This window comes from Aulonocara sp. 'chitande type north' Nkhata Bay, linkage group LG16, assembly GCF_057382095.1.
Source record: "Aulonocara sp. 'chitande type north' Nkhata Bay isolate Kocher_YH1m ecotype deep benthic linkage group LG16, A_spYH_male_GT1.1, whole genome shotgun sequence".
Taxonomy (NCBI): Eukaryota; Metazoa; Chordata; class Actinopteri; order Cichliformes; family Cichlidae; genus Aulonocara; species Aulonocara sp. 'chitande type north' Nkhata Bay.
In genome coordinates this window covers 1096239-1112973 of record NC_141359.1, presented here as the reverse complement: position 1 = coordinate 1112973, position 16735 = coordinate 1096239, and positions in this window count along the sequence as shown.

Below are 16735 nucleotides of genomic sequence, written 5' to 3'. Positions count from 1 at the left end.
CCAGAGAGCAGCAGGTAAGCGCATAGTCCCTCCTGTTAGCCCTCAATGTCTACATGTATTTAAAATTAAGAGGTGGGCAACGATGCCAGGGGTGAGGTGTACACCCTGATGGTAACTTGGACTCCGTGTATTGTGCCCACCCCGAAGATCCTATATGTATGTGTAATGAGGGTGTGAGTAATGTGAATCTCTAAGTTGTGGGATAAAATTGAGGCAGAGGCAGCCAGAAGGGGACAGGGGGGGGGGGGGGGGGGGTAGCCTCCTCTGCATCCTGGTGACATACCCCTACTCCAAGGCCCTTCACCTCTCCTGTATCTCCCCCTCCTGCAGAGAGTTCCTGAGGGGAGGAAAGCTCCTGCAAGATGTAACAATCTCCCCCACCGGTTGAAGAGCCCCACAGGCGGCTCGACACACCGGCGGCACCCTGCGCCAGGGATGGGCCCCCATGCACCCACCCGCCCACAACCCCGGCAACACACAAACCAAGACCCAAGGCCCCAAGGCCCAGCCAGGGCCCCGGCCCAGAGATGGAGCGCCCCCAGACCCTCACGCCCATCCCGGACCCACCCAGGGGCAGACAGGCTACCAGGTCAGTAACCCACGTCCATCAGCAAAGACCCTCCCCTAGCCCCGCTGCACGCAGCCACGAGGAAATGGTCAGAAAAGAGCCCCCAACCGGACATGACCGCTACCCCGGGTTGAGCCCCCCAAGGAAGATGCCTCCGGGGAACCCCCCGACGCCCTAATCCTGTCCCTGCCCCCACACCAATCACAACATTGAAGGCGGGACCAAACTATGACCCCCCACCCCCACTAGGTGATGGAGCCGATCAAAGGAGCCCAGAGCAATTGATCTGATGTGGTGGCCGAGGCTGTATCAAAACTAATGTAATCTAATAGATAATTTCTATATTGGTTAGAATTAAGATTGTTTTTATTTTTCCAGTTCATGAGGACAGTTTTCTTGGCTATGCATAGGGCAGTGAAAACCATATGGGCTATATTGTTTTCTGAAGTGACATTATCTAAGCTGCCCAACAAACACACTAAGGGGGAAGTTGGAATGTTACATTTCAGACACTTTGATAAGTCTTCACATATCTCGCGCCAAAACTTCTGCACTGGTGGACAGAACCAAAGAGCGTGAATGTAATTGTCTGGTGTATTGTTTTGACAGTGTGAGCAGTTGTTGGAAGATGTAAAGCCCATCTTGAACATCCGATGACCTGTATAGTGCACTCTATGTAGTATTTTGTATTGTATTAATTGCAGACTGGGATTTTTAATCAATTTAAAAGTTTTTAAGCATACCTGAGACCAGAAGTTTTGGTCTAAACTGACTGATAAATCTGCTTCCCACTTTGCAATAGGAAGGGATATTGATTCATCTAATTTAGAAAGTGTTCTATATATTTTAGATAATAATTTGGGGGATTAAAGAGTAAGGAAATGTGCCGCACTTGGTGGTGTTTGTAATTCAACTTGACTGAGGTTAAATTTCTTTTTTATTATGGATTTAATTTGTTGATATTCTAAAAAAATTTTCTTGTTGATCCCATATTGTGCAACTAGTCTGTCAAATGGGATAAATTCTGTTCCCTCCAATATATGTTCTAAGTATTTAATTCCTTTACAACTCCATTCTGGGAAGTTAATCATATTATTGTTTTGTAATATGTCAGGGTTATTCCAGATAGGAGTACGTTTGCATGGGATTAGTGAAGACTCCGTTATTTTTAGAAACTCCCACCATGCTGTCAGAGAGAAGCTGATGTTGATACTTTTAAAGCATTCATGTCTTTTGATGTTTGAGCTAATAAATGGTAGGTCTGAAATCTCTAGATCCTTGCATAGTGCCTGTTCAACATCTAGCCAGGGCTCATCTAGGAAGGTATGTTTTGACCATTCTGAGATGAACTGAAGCCTGTTGGCTAAGAAGTATTGGTGAAAATTAGGCAGATCTAATCCTCCTCTATCCTTGGTTCTTTGTAGCGTTTTTAAGCTGATACGCGGGGGTTTATCTTTCCAAAGGAATTTGGAAATATATGAATCCAGAGATCTGAACCAATCTTGTGATGGTTTGTTAGGGATCATCGAAAATAAGTAATTTATTTTTGGCAAGATCATCATTTTTATAGTGGCGACCCTTCCCATGAGTGATATGGGTAAAGATTTCCATCTAGTCAGATCGCCTTCTACTTTCTTTAGAAGTGGGATGTGATTTAATTTAGTTAAGTCTGAAAGCTTAGGAGAAACATTAATACGTAAATATTTAATATTTCCGGATTGCAGTGGGGCAGAGGAAGAATTATGGAAGGAGCAGTTAATGGGGAGAACTGTAGATTTTGGCCAGTTAATTGAATAATCTGAAACTCTTGAAAACCAGTTTATTAGAGTAATTACCTCAGAGAGGTTGGTTTGTGTGTTTTGCAGAAAAAGCAACACATCATCCGCATAGAGACTGATTTTATGTTCTATGTTCTTACATTTTATGCCCTTAATTGTTGTAGCCTGTCTAAATGCTGCTGCTAGAGGTTCGATAAAAATTGCAAAAAGTGAAGGGGAGAGTGGGCATCCCTGTCTGGTGCCCCTCAGGAGACAGAAGCTGGAGGATGTCTGGTCATTTGTTCTGATACGAGCTGTTGGGGAATTGTATAATATTCTTATCCAGTTTATAAAAGAGTTTCCGAAACCAAATTTGTGTAAAGTTGCGAATAAAAATTTCCAGTTAACTCTGTCAAATGCTTTTTCTGCATCTAGAGATAATATTATGGTTTCAACGTTTTTATTGTATGAGTAGTCTATTAAATTAAGTAATCTACGAGTGTTTGTTGAGGAGTGCTGACCTTTTATGAAACCAGTTTGGTCAGGATGAATTAAGAGGGGGGTTATTTTCTCTAATCTCTTTGAGAGAGCTTTGCAGATTATTTTAAGGTCTACATTTAAAAGAGAAATTGGACGATAGCTTGAGGGAAATAAAGGGTCTTTGCCTGGTTTTAGCAGGAGACTAATGTTGGCAGAGTTCATATTTGGTGGTAGTCTGCCATTTTCCTCGATTTCCTGCAACATTCCGTGGAATACTGGTGCCAGAATTGTCCAGAATTCTTTGTAGAATTCTGCAGGGAAGCCGTCTGGACCTGGAGCCTTATTATTGGGCATACTTATCATGGCTTCCTGGAATTCACTTGGTGTCAGTGGCGAATCCAGTTCCATTGCTTGACTGTCTAGTAATTTTGGGAGATTTACGTTGTCAAGAAACCGATCAATTTCATTTTTAGATGGGTTTATTTGTGGTGAGTATAAAGTTTCATAGAAATCCCTAAAAATGTTGTTTATTCTTCCAGGGTCATATATTGTGTTCCCCGATAAATCTTTAGCAGCACATATAGTTGTTTTTTCTTTATTTATTTTTAACTGGTTAGCTAGAAATCGACCTGATTTGTTACTGTGTTCAAAATTCTGCAAGCGAAGTCTTTGTATAAGGAATTGTGCTTTTTTATTAATAGTTTCATTTAATTCTAGTTTTGTCTTGCATATTTTGTTCAATGTTTCCTGATCTTGGTTGCACGCGTAGGCTTCTTCTAGTGATTTGATGGTTTTTTCTAATTCCTGAATATTTTTGTTTTCTTCTTTCTTTTTGTGTGATGAGAAAGAAATTATTTTACCTCTCATCACAGCTTTCCCTGCTTCCCATAGAACAGAAGCAGATATTCCGGGAGTGTCATTAAAGTCTAAGTATGAAGTCCATTCCTTTTTAAAATATTTAATAAAGTTTCATCTTTAAGCAGTGATGTATTAAATCTCCAGTTTTTACTTGGCATAGTATTTTTCTTGTGCATTAGTTTTAAAGATACAGGAGCATGATCACTGACAGCTATAGGATGAATCTCAGTCTCTGAAATGTCACTCAGCAGTGAGCTGCTGACCAAAAATAATCCAGACGAGAGTAAGAGTAATGAACATGCGAGAAAAAAGTATATTCCTTACTGTTCGGGTGAAGGGAGCGCCATGCATCGCGAAGGCCAAAGTCGCTCATATACTGTTTGATTATATTTGTGGATTGCCAATTGCGCTGAGTTCCTGTTGTGTTGAGCCTATCCATTTCTTCATTTAGTCCAAGGTTGAGGTCACCGCCAAGAATGAGTGCGCAATCGAGGTGTTCAGAGAGTGCACTAAAAAATCCGTGGAAGAATGAGGGTTCATCAACATTTGGACCATATATACTTACAATACATAGTTTTTTGTTCAATATTGATAGTTTAATAATTAGAAATCTACCCTCTGGATCTATAACTGTATCGAGTACTGTAAAATTAACATTTTTATGTATTAAAATTGCTACTCCCCGTTGTCTAGAATTATAACAGGCTGCAAACACGTTAGGAAACTCAGGTGTTTTAAGTTCGTTTAAACCTGTGACAGGTCTGTGATATTCTTGTAATTAAACAACATCTGCCTGTAGTTTTCTAAGCTGGTTAAATATCTTTAACCTCTTTCCTCTGGTGCCAGCTCCATTTACATTCCATGTGACAAACCTCAGCATGCCCATAATTGTGTGTGTATGTCTAATGATGTACGCTGGGTGTTTCGTTTAGACGGGTGGAGAGAGTGTGGAAACATCCCTTGTTTGTAAATAGAAAGAGAGAGAGAGAAAAAAAAGTGTGGTGAGAGGCTCCATAAGTCTGACTATGTGTGAATATTCACTAATATGAACAAGCATGGCTTGCTTATGTGTCCTGCAAGTCTGTGCGTGCTGTGAGGCTGTTGTGAATGTGCTGCCGTTGAGCGGATGTGTTTGCGTGATCGTGGTGTGAAAATATGGAGAAATAGAGGGTGTTTGTTTGTAGGTGAGTGGGGAAGTAGGTGATCACAGCAGTGAAAGACAAGAGAAAGAAAGAAACCACATGAACTGTGAGCAACAACAAAAAAAAAGAAACGAAACGGAAACATTCCAATTAAAGTAATGACGGAGGGTGACGGTGTTATATCTGCTATGACATCATATTGATATTACTAGGTTAAACAAATGTTAAAGGAGAAAGTGTGAATGAATAAGAAAAGAGTGTAGCGGTTTCTTATCTGGAGTGCAGTCAGTATAACCACGGTGTGGTGCCGGGGTCGCGGTACAGCTGTCCGTCCACGTAGAGCCGGTCCACAGCGATGACAGCACGGGAGCCTTTCTGGATAAAGCTACGTCAAACTGGGAACAGGACCTTGCGTCGTTCCAGGATCTCTTTGGGGAACTGGTCGTTCACGCTGAAGTCCGTTCCTTTCAGCTCTCTGCCGCGACTCTTCACCTGTTCCTTCTGCTTGAATTGCCCGAATTGGGCCACGATAGGCCGTGGTCTCCCAGTCCGCGACCGAACGCCCCCCAAGCGATGTACTCTATCGAAGTCGATGTTCTTTACGGTGTCCTCCGGCAGCTTCAGGTGGATTTTGATGAAGCTTTTCACCGTTGCCTCCGCGTCCTCTCCGGTAGATTCTGGAATACCAGACAACACAAGATTATCTCTCATGCTACGGGCTTGTAGATCGATAACGGACTCTTTTATTTTTTTATTTTCAATGTTTAGCTGGGTCACGTTATCGGTGAGAGATTTGACCGACTCCCGTAGCGTGGCATTTTCAGCGGCAAGCGTTTCCACCTGCTGCTGGCTGAATTCCAAGGATTCCCTCAGAGATTTAAATTCCCGGTGTAAAATCTCCACCAGGGCCAGCCTCGCATCGAAACTGGACAATCGCTTGTCTATTGACTCCAGGATGTCTGCGATGTCTTTGCCGGCAGGCGATGTTGTACCGGGGGATTCTGCCGGGCGACATCTCTTCGATGACGGCGTCTCAATTTTGGTCGGGGAGGATGTACTCTGGGCCTTCCTCATTACTAAATCTTGAAAACAGCGGTCGATGTAATCTTGGAGAGCGTCTAAACTCTCCCCGTTGTCCTCCAGGGTGTTAGAGATGATAGAACAGATGTTGTTAGTTATATGACAATCGATTAGTATATTTGGTAATATTGAAGCTTGAAAAACCTTTGTTAAACTCTAAGCTACCATTTGCTTTTGCTTTTTTTAAATTCCGCCAAATCTCCGCCGTCTGACGTCACCTACAACATGGGTCGCTTACCTTACTCGTCACTTCCGTCACTTACCTGTTTCGACCCACCCACGTGCTGTCCGACCCACCCACGTGCTGTGCCGCCCGTCCCCGGGTGTGACCGGCATGAACCTCACACACACGTCTCCAACCTTCGGCCGCGAGGAAACGCCGTCCATGATCTGGGACGCGACGTGCTTGAAATGGATGGTTCCCATAGCCAAGTTATTACAGCTCCCGCGTAAACTCACGGTCGGACATATCACGTCGTCATGCCAGTCGTCCTGCGGAGTCCTTGTGACTAGGCCATTGTTCGACACCGCGGCATCAACACCGGGGGTTTTCAGTAGACCACAAAGCGTCTTTACGGCCATGTCTCTCTATTCTGTTGTGCATATGGTCTGTGCGCACAAACTACTATGGCTTCGCCCTAATGCGTAAACAGTGCAGATCATCGTACACTGTTGTAGTACGTGTAGTTAGTTATTTGCAGTTCTTCTACCACCACACCACACGTCGTGGAAATAAACCTGTGAAAGCATGTTGTACGATATGCTGTATAATCAACTGGTTGTTATGTCAAATAAACACACACAAACAACAATACACAAAGGAATCGTGTTCTTTTGAGTTTTATTCTGCAATCTGTCTCGCGACATACATGGCGTTAGAATGTTAGCCGTTTGGGCCCATTGATATGACACAAAGATTACATTTTACATTTGCCTCACACTCAACAAGGAGCCGGACTGCCAGCAGTGTGTGCTCTCACGCTCAAACGTTGGCCGACCTGGTCCCAAAAGCCTACCGACTTGCAGACAAACGTTGGCCGACCTGGGCCAAAAGTTTATTAGGCTGCGTGCTTATAACTTTCGGCGAACACCAGCTGGAATCACAGGTCTGCCTTCCTTTTTTTTTGAAGCAAGCAAGCAAGCGACAATGGCACATGCTGGATTTGCAGCGGCAGTTCTGATCATCGCCCTTTCAGCGGCATATGCAAGTGTAGCGATCCCGGGCCCCTTACAAGATGCCCTAGTCGATACTCTGCAAAAGCACCCAAGTGTGCGTAAGGTCACTATTGGTTCACCGGAGCTGCGCAGGGGTGTTCGGCCGAAACATGTACCTGGCCGGAAAAAGCCTTCGCGTCACAGAAGCTGCAGATGGACCATGAGAGCTCTGGTTGTTGGGGACTACGATGCCGACAACAGCTTTGTGTACATGACAACCGATGACTGCGGCCGGTACAACGAGTCCGACTGGGCTGAGACATTCCCATGTGTGTTTGACAGAGAAACTCTGACTACCACATGCAACCACGGGGCACGAGTCAGCAGCAATGGCAAGTCGGAGCCCTTATCATAGAACCCCAAAACATCAAGGTCCCCCGTAGCCCTGCGCCATCGCCGAGACCCATCGTGGCAACCCCCTTCACAGCAGAGCCGACGCTCGACCGTCTAGGCGTGCTGGGTTTAGCTAAAACAATACAGTGCACCGGGGTGTACTCTGGGTCTGTCAAACTAGAGTTGAGTTGGTACGGCGGTGACATTCACATCGGCGGTGAGTGTCCGGAGCTTTACTTTGGTATGGACTTTGCGTTCAACAACGCATTTACAGCTAACGGATCTCAGGAGACTCGCTTGTCATGGTACGCTTGGGTCCAGGGCGACAAATTGATAGTGGACATGCTGTACGTCGACGAAGTTGCCGTACCTTCCCCGCCTGACACACAAGCCGCAGACGCAATGCGTGGCACTCGCAAAAGCGTAAGCTACAGCGCAAACGATCTGACGTCCTCAGACATCACAATAGACGGTAACGTCTACAAGTACAGGTCTAACGAACATGGACGATCGTCTGCCATGGAGCCTCGACTGTGTCCGGTTCTCACGCTGGCCACGGCGTGCAGCATCGCTAGCAATTTGGCCGAGACAGACAAGGAGCGGCTCGGTAACATAACAGGCTTTTACCTCACGTCTGCTAATAGGGATTCTGATCACTTCTACATTGCCGGGAATGTACTGGGGACCAAAGGACTGCTGAATGTAAACTACAGAGCCTCTGTACTCAATCGCAACGATCCGGCGTGGGTTGAACTGCCTATGTACACACTATCACAATGCGCACAGAGGGTCTACGATGCTGAAGAGTGTCTAGAAAGTCCCGCGTCCGACGGACCTCAGGTCGGTCCTCTGGTTTACGCGCAAAGCTACGACTTGGAGGGTCAACTACACGACATCCGTCCTGTGTTTATTTCATTTTAAGGGCTGGTGGTAATTCACATGTGTGTAACCTTATATCGATGCATATTTGCAGTGTTAAATCAAAATCCTGCAGTAGCTACATCACTGTGTACCTACACCAACCATAAATGTGTTTTGTGTATCTTGAAATAAAAGGAATCGTAAGCAATCTGCCACGCTGTTGTTCTTTTTTCTTTGTGCTACCCACCACCTGTACGCGTTATACCAGCAACTAACTGGTTCGACTTGCATTGTTATGTTTACACTGCCTTTCGTGTCCACAAAGTCCACAAAGTCCATGAAATGTCGAATGAACAAAGTTCAGGAACACATAACACGTACACACACAAGTGGATATACAACACCGTGTTTAATCACAGATATATATATATATATATATATATATATATATATATATATATATATATATATATATATATATATATATACAAAATACACAACATTTGATTTAGCTCTACATGGTCAGTTTGCAATAACGCAGCTTCATCAATGCGCAATCCTTGATCTCATTGCAATTAATCCTATGTTGCTGGTTCGAGGTGTAGTGTGCCCCGTAGTCAGCGGTCGCCGCACAAATGACACAGCGATAATGGCCGTTTAGTTCGACGAAACCGTAGCTGTTCTTAGCCAGTGCCTCAGGGAACGCGATCTGGCCTCTCCTGTAACGCTCGTAGCCTAGAATGAGACGTAGGTTGGCCCACTTCCCTTGGAATCTATCCTCGATGTAAGGACAAAAACCGCTCTCGTTGTACACATGGTAGATGTGCTCGCCTAGCAGCGTGTCGTTTTCAACAAAGTCCTTTACTCGTATGCCGCACGCGTCGCACTGGCGATCTTCCACGGTGCCCGATACGCGACGCATATTGGCGGGGTCCGCCTGGAACACGCAGTCCGTCCAGGATGCAGATTCACGCGTGGGTTTAAATTCCCCGGTTCGCGTGTGACGGAACACGGGGCCGTCGGTGCCGGATGCCTCGAGAGCTAAAGTTTTAGCCTTTTGGGTCATCATCTCGGCCAGGGTGCTGCAATTTAAGTAATGTCCGTTCCCAAAGGTACACTTGGTCGTTTCGGCCATCGAATATATTACGCAGTGCCTGCGACCGGCAACGGTGACATAGCCCTGGTTTGAGCACAGGAGATATTGCGGCAGTGCCACGAGACCCTTGTTGAATCGCACACTTCCGTGCAAGGCGATCAAGTGGTTCTCTCGACCTCTGAATTTAGCTTTAATGTATCGACACCGAGCGGACCCCTTCCATATGTGCTCTTCCAAATTTACTGCGCCACTCTTGTATCCTGCGAGAATCACATCACAGTCATTACATTTGTACGTGTCGTAGCTGTGGGGCACCGGTGTCATTACGGCACCGTCCGACAATATCTGTTCCTCTGACGGACTGTTATACCACCGGTTACTATCCGTGTGCGTTACCACAACGGGTTCCCCTTGTATTATTTGAACGCGAGGCGCATGTGGAGCGTTGGCAGCGTACGCGCGCTCTCCGGCCCGTTTCTGGGCAATCTCCTGTGTGGACAACCCTTGTTCGTCCCAGCCGAGGCCAAACGTGTCTTTGTGGAATCCGCAGGCGAACAACGTTGTTGGGGCGAACAACGTTGGTTGTGACACAAGGGGTTCCGTTTGAGACTCCAGGCCTGGGATTTCCCTTTCCAGTTGATGTACAGTCGCGATTGCCATAGTCGCACCACTCTCGCCAAGCACTGCGTGTGACTCAGCCTAACCGCCGACCAAACAACTAGTACTTAGAGACCTTGTCGTGCTTACAACGCTGAGATACCAAAATCCGTTTAGCGTGTTGCTGCCAGTCTAGAAATGAGGACCTCCGATCGCTGGAGCCGTGATGTCGATGCCGGTGATAGCACTGGTATCCAGAAAACAGCTAACACCACTTTGTTGTTTTTACACACCGCTAGTGACCTCCAATATTGCATACATACACAGGCGGTGGCTGAGACCCGAGTGTCCACACGCAAGAGCCTTTGACGCATTTGAATCAAAATAAACCAATTGAGCTTGTAGACACTAAAAAGATCAACACACAATGAAAATATATGAAGTGATGAGACTTTTTATTCACTGCATAGCTGCACACTGTACAACTGGAAACATGTAGGGTGACAAGAGTAAAGCAACAATGGCACACAACACAGCCAACACATCGTGTGTCATGTTCCCAAGTCCGCGACTCGGTGATTTTGTGTTTTGGAAAACAATATCGTGGGTTACACACAACAAGATTGCGTAAAACCTTCACATCTCAAATGATTATACAGCCTTGAAGGCATAATAGAAGAAAACAAAAATGAACATACAGCCTTGATGGGCACAATGAAAGAAAAGAAAAAATAATATCATGGGTTACACTCAACAACAAGATCGCGTAAAAAAAAAAAAAAAACCTCCCAAATCGTGTGGGACGACACATTGGTTACAATCACATGGCCTTTATCGTTTGCTGTTCACCGGCTCACACTGCAAGCTTACGAAGGCCTCTTGCGAGGGATTTCATGTCTGGGCAGCACGACGGTATAGCCCTATCCATGGTAATAGGCGCCCAGGCTACATATGTGCCCGTTAGAGCGTGGACGGTGTGGCGAAAGTCCATCAACAGCTTGAAGTCGGTATCGGTGATGTACTGTTTGAGAGCGTTGAGCACGCACCCTGCGAACGTGCGGTTGCTCTCACAGGGAAAACGGATGGTGTTGTACCTACCGAGCCAATCTACAGCAGTGTTGAGATCCTCTTGCTTTCCCCTTTCCAGTATACAGGCCAACCCGTCCACGACCGCCTCTATGACAGCCGGCTCGTTCATTTCCACGCCGCCTTTGTGCTCTGGGTGATGAGGATTGCGAGTGTAGTGGTGATAGAATCCGTGGTTCGCCATTTTGGTGAGAACCGTTTTTTCGTCGACGTGGGCATGCTGGTCGCAACCCGCTTCCGCCTCCATGAAGTACGCCATGATACCCGAGTAGGCGGCGGATTCTATGCCGCTCGTCTTACTGGAGTCGTGAATCAGTAGGTCTCTCACGTAGTATCTGTCGGCCAGTAGATCAGACCAGGGACTGTCTGCGACGCCGACACTGGCTTGCTCCAAGGCTCTGGCCACTATAGTTCCGACCATGGTCACGAACATGGTGTGCGTTAGGAGCGCCACATGATGTTCTCGTATAGGCAGACAGGCTTTCACGGCGTCTTCGCATTCATCCGCACCGTGGCGCTTCTCGAGTAACCTGCATATGAGGGTTACTAAATTGGCGGTTTGGTAACCGCGCTCATTCGTGACGGGTTCGAACTTCATACGGTGCGCCTTGGAGATCTGCAACAGGTTGTTGTAGTGCTCCTTCATAAGCGCCTGGTCGTAGACATACGCAAGCCTTTTGGGGATGAGGGGAGCTGGAAGTTGTCCAGCTCTGCCTCGCGCTGCTCCTTTCGCCTGGCTCGCCGGCGTCGGTGAGGGCTTATCGACCGGTGCCGTGTCGGCCGCTGCACCTTTGGCTGTCCTGGGTCGCGGAGTGGTTGTTTTTCTTGACGACATGGCGTGTCCAGAGACAATGTGTTCTAGCGGCGTGCAACGGGCATTGATGTTGAGAGTATAGCATGCGTTACATGTTAATAGTTAATATTGGCGATGATAACACAGTGTATTCGTCCACGGAGGAAGGCGACTTGGTAGATGGTGCCTGCTAATGTGAATTTGGCTGTTGTGCGCCTGGGCCGCGGGATGGTCGGTTTGGCGAAACCACGGGTTGTCCACAATACAATTTTGCCAGTGGTGTACAATGCAACAGAGACAGAGTGTGCGTCGCGTTACATGTTGATAATTAAGGTGGTAATGCACATTAACCACGCCAGACCACAAGCTGTGAAAGAAGGCGACTTGCTAGATTCAATCGTTGTTACAGTAGACCTCGGCGGCGTGCACCGGCACGGATATTGGGAGGATGGGGACATGTCCACAGTACAGTTCTTTATTCTAAAGTGCCAACATTGGTTCTGCCGGCCGACCTTCGCCCAGTGTCGACACACATAGACCCGGTCCTGTGAGCACGCCTCACGCTCAGTTACACTGAGAGCAGTGCTATTTGTGATATTGTACATCCCCGCTGGCGAATGATGTGACCATGTGGAATATGTAACCAGGTCTCCGCCGTTGTCAATGCGATAGATCCCTTGAAACTCATCGTTGTTCGAGCATGTATACCAAGCCGTAGTCGTGAAATGGTCTTCGTTGTCGGTAGGACACGCCAGCTGTACATATCTATCATTGTCTCTCGCCTCAGTTGGCTGTCCGTAATCGATGGTCGCGAGCTCCTCGTCGCCAGCGCTAGCAGGCCGGGACGTGACCGCTGTCAGCATGAGCTCCTCGTCGCCAGCGCTAGCAGGCCGGGGTGTAACCGCTGTCAGCGCTAGCTCCTCTTCTCCAGATATAACGGACTGGAGGGTGTTAGCTGTTATGTTGGCCGAAGGTCTACGTGATTCCAAGGGCGAGCCTCGACACAGCGTGAGGTCGAGAAACAGCACAACCGCCAGTGTGTTCAGCACAACGCTTGCCATGGTAACCCTCGCTGGTCGTGAGATTGTGATGCGTCCAACGGTATGCGAGGCTAATATATAGAGTGCTGGGTGTGAAGCAATAGTTGTGCACGCGCAGACGTGTGCGCGTTACAGCAGCGGGTATTCCGCGATATCCCTGCGTCTCGTGATGGTAAGTTCGACCGAGGACCTCATTCTTGTGCAAATGAGAATCAACAACGGACATGTCAGAATTGACAATGCAACAGATAGAGAAGCCATAATGTTCAGACGTGCGAAGGACTGCTGGTAATCGACTGTCAGCTGTTCGCAGTGAGACCGCATAGCTCGGTCCACTTTGTCCATATACTTCAGGCTTTGAGTTTTTGTGTCTTCGATAAGACCGTGCACATCCTGAGCTTGCTGCCACAGACTCGACGTTTCCACTGTTATGTCGTGGACGTAGGCGAGGGTCTGGTGTAGGTCTGCGTTCGAAAGGGAGTGCGCTCGGGTGAGCAATCTGGGCTTTGCGGTGCGACTGAAGCCGTGCTCGGAGGCTGACGTTTCCTGGGATGTAAGAAGACTGTACATCTCCGTGTGCGTATCGTAACACACCGGTCCGTTGCAACGTGCTCCGCATTGTATCGGACACAGCAAATCTAGCGTACCGGCGACAGAGACCTCACACGAGGGGATCGTGGTCTCGTCAAGTTGCAACGGGTCGCACAATCCCCTCGAATCGCAGTAAGGCATTTTGTCGTTTTTGCTGCTGTCCGTTATCACGGAACTAGTCAACCAACACACTTTGTTGTTTTGCGAGGTGTCAACGAACGACATGTACCACCTGGATAACGACAAAGGCTCCCAGGTTTCCCGGTGGACTCTACCGCGCGGTTGAATCCGAGGAGCGCGGTCCGGAGAAGCGTGTCGACCTGATTCCAGGTTCCACTCAAACACAACGAGTCGCATCCCGTGTGATATTCGACAAGTCCTTTGCATGCGATCTGTGCACACGAAGGGTGTGCGATTCGCGACTTTGAGAGATCCAGACCCAAATCGAAGTTGTACGTTACGTATATAGGCGGGTCGCTTCTTCGTATCTTCCACTGAGCGGGAGTCAATACGACCCTGTGCTCCTCCTCATCCGTAGTTGTGTGAGCATCAGTTGTGGCGTTGGGTGCGATTCCGTCGGTGCCGCTGCAGCATACGCACAGCGCGCAGCAGCATAGTAAGGCGATTGCATCGTTCGCCATCATTGTAATTTTCTATATCGGTGTTCTCTGGATCGAGGGCCCGAGTACACACAATATAGCATCACGATGCACACCACATTGATTAATAAAGCCAGTACAGTAGCAACCAAAGAGAGCGCTGCGACGCGACTCTTGGCGGCAGCCACACGAGGCACGTTGCTTCGTAAGCGCGCCTCAGCCTCGTACGAAACTTTACCAAAGGCCACCACTGTGGTGTTCGCCTCAGCGGCGAGCCGTTCCGTTGCAGAAACACAGTCCTTCGCCCACATCACATAACCCCCACGAGATCTGGCATCATCGCCACACGTCTCATTGTGACACAACCGTTCTGTAATGACGCGTGCAATGCGTGTGTTGATCGATTGTATCTTTCCGATCTCGGATGCGACCCGATCGAGCAACGGTCTGCGTTCGCGTCGGTAGTATCCACATGCTTGTCTGTTGACCCTGGTGTCGTGAGAACCAAAGGCGAACGGCTTCAGGTCGCAGGACAAAGTAACTGTGAGCGCTCCGTGGTTCGCGACGACGATCATTTTTAGCACCACTCCCGCTTCCACCTCAAACCCCCGAACGTCTACGAGGTACCCGATTCCACCTTGAGGCCAACCGTTCTCAACCACATTAGCCACCGCGAGGCATGAGCTGGAGCGCTGCAGACATTGAAGGACGAGGGAAATCGCGTGCATTTCCGCGACCGCACCAGCCTCTCGCTTCGACTCGACAGACCTGCGCTGCTGTTCAATGTCGGCCGCGTGAGACAACCAGATCGTGTCTTCGAGTGGTATGTAGCTCATTTCTCGTGCGGCGCTGGCCATTGTGAGTTTGCTGATAGGCAAAGTGGAGCCTACGTTCATATCGGTAGACAGCCCGAATCCAACTCGGGCACACCGGGCATCGACACAAAGCTTTTCACTCGAGGACTTTTGTCCGATACACGTCTAAAAAACATTCCTGCCTCTAGCTTGTACACGCCGTTGACTTCTACGGACAAAAACCCCACGTCGCCAAACGCGAGGTTCCTCATGTAGCGGTAGTGTAACGTCCTGAAACGGGTGGCGGCTACCTCAACCTCGTCGGCCAGCACGGTGAACAGCGGCACGCTACTAGCCCTAGCGAACGTATAGTCGAGGTAGCCTAAGCCATACCGAGAGACACCTCATCTGGCCATGTCTAGTGCGAGCACAGAGAGTTCTTGTTCGCTGTACATCAATGTGTTCGCCGAGCGTGCGTTGTATCTGTTTGTCGGATTCGGCGGTCCTACGCAATCGGGTCCCAGTTCGTACGCAGAAGACGGCAGAGATACTATTATGCCGGCTCGATTGTTCGAGCGTCTGCTCAGCTCGTCGAAAACAGAGGCCCGACAGTTGCAGACGCCTAACGTCCGACACGTCGACGATGAGCTCGTGCTCTTCGGAATACCCTCCGGCTCGTCATATCTGGGGATTGAGCGTATCGCAGCCCTTTTCGAATGGGACGCGCACGTTGGTCAGATCTAAAAACGCACCGTGTCGGGACACCACATGTCCCAGCGTCCGTAACTTGTTTTCCGCGGAGGTCTGCCAGGGCGTCAGTCCTGCGCGCAGTTCGGCGTGAATACCCCTGGCGAGCATTAGCTCTGCCAATGCGCTAGAGGTCAATCCCGGTTTCACGTCAAACCTAGATCCGTACGTTGTGCCGACGACATCCAAGTCGAGAAGCGCGCCTTCCTCCAAGCTCACGTCGATTATGACAATCTGAACGTCGCTCCTCAAGAGCGCCAGCCAGTCTAGCGCACCGGACAGTTCTTCCTGGGTCGGGGTTGATAGGTTTTGTATTGTTGATTGTCATTTATGCTTAGAAATATTTACTCATATATGCTTAGAAGTATGTATATAATCATTTGTAGATTGAAAGAATGTCTCATCCTAAGAGGTGTATAATCAATTATGTAGTGATAAGTTGTGTGATCTTTAACAGGCTACAGAGGCTTGGTGTGCATTCCTGGAATGCACACCTGCATCTTGGGGGCATGGGGAAAGTTCGCATCTTGCCTTATTGTTTTATGGTAGGATTAACGTAGCTACGTTTGTTTTAGTCTAAGTGCTTTTCTGTTTAGATAAATCTGCTAGACTTCTAGGCGCCAGCCTTGGGGAGGCTTCACAGGGTCACATCTTGACCTCACACACACATACACACACACACACACACACCTACACACACACACACACACACACACACACACACACACACACACCCTCATACACAGGCAAGGTACTCTTTGTGTGAATGTAGACGTTATATGTTAATGAACCTATGCATATTCATGTAACCTCAATAAAAGGACAGTGGTACGGGAGAACGGACGAGAGCAACTGGGGTCAAGCGAAGGGACGGCGCTTTGTCCGGTTCTCTCCCGTATACGAGTAACATGAAGAAGCTTGCCTATTTGTGTCTTGCTTTGCAGTGTAATTATATTGTCTTCAACGTTCCAGCGAATAGGTTTATGCTACAAACCTATCATTAATTGGTCCTTCGATGCCGGAGCCCTGGAATCGCATTCACCGGGGGGAGGAGGGATACGCTGAAAGACTGACGTCAGCCAGGAAGTTCCTGTGGAT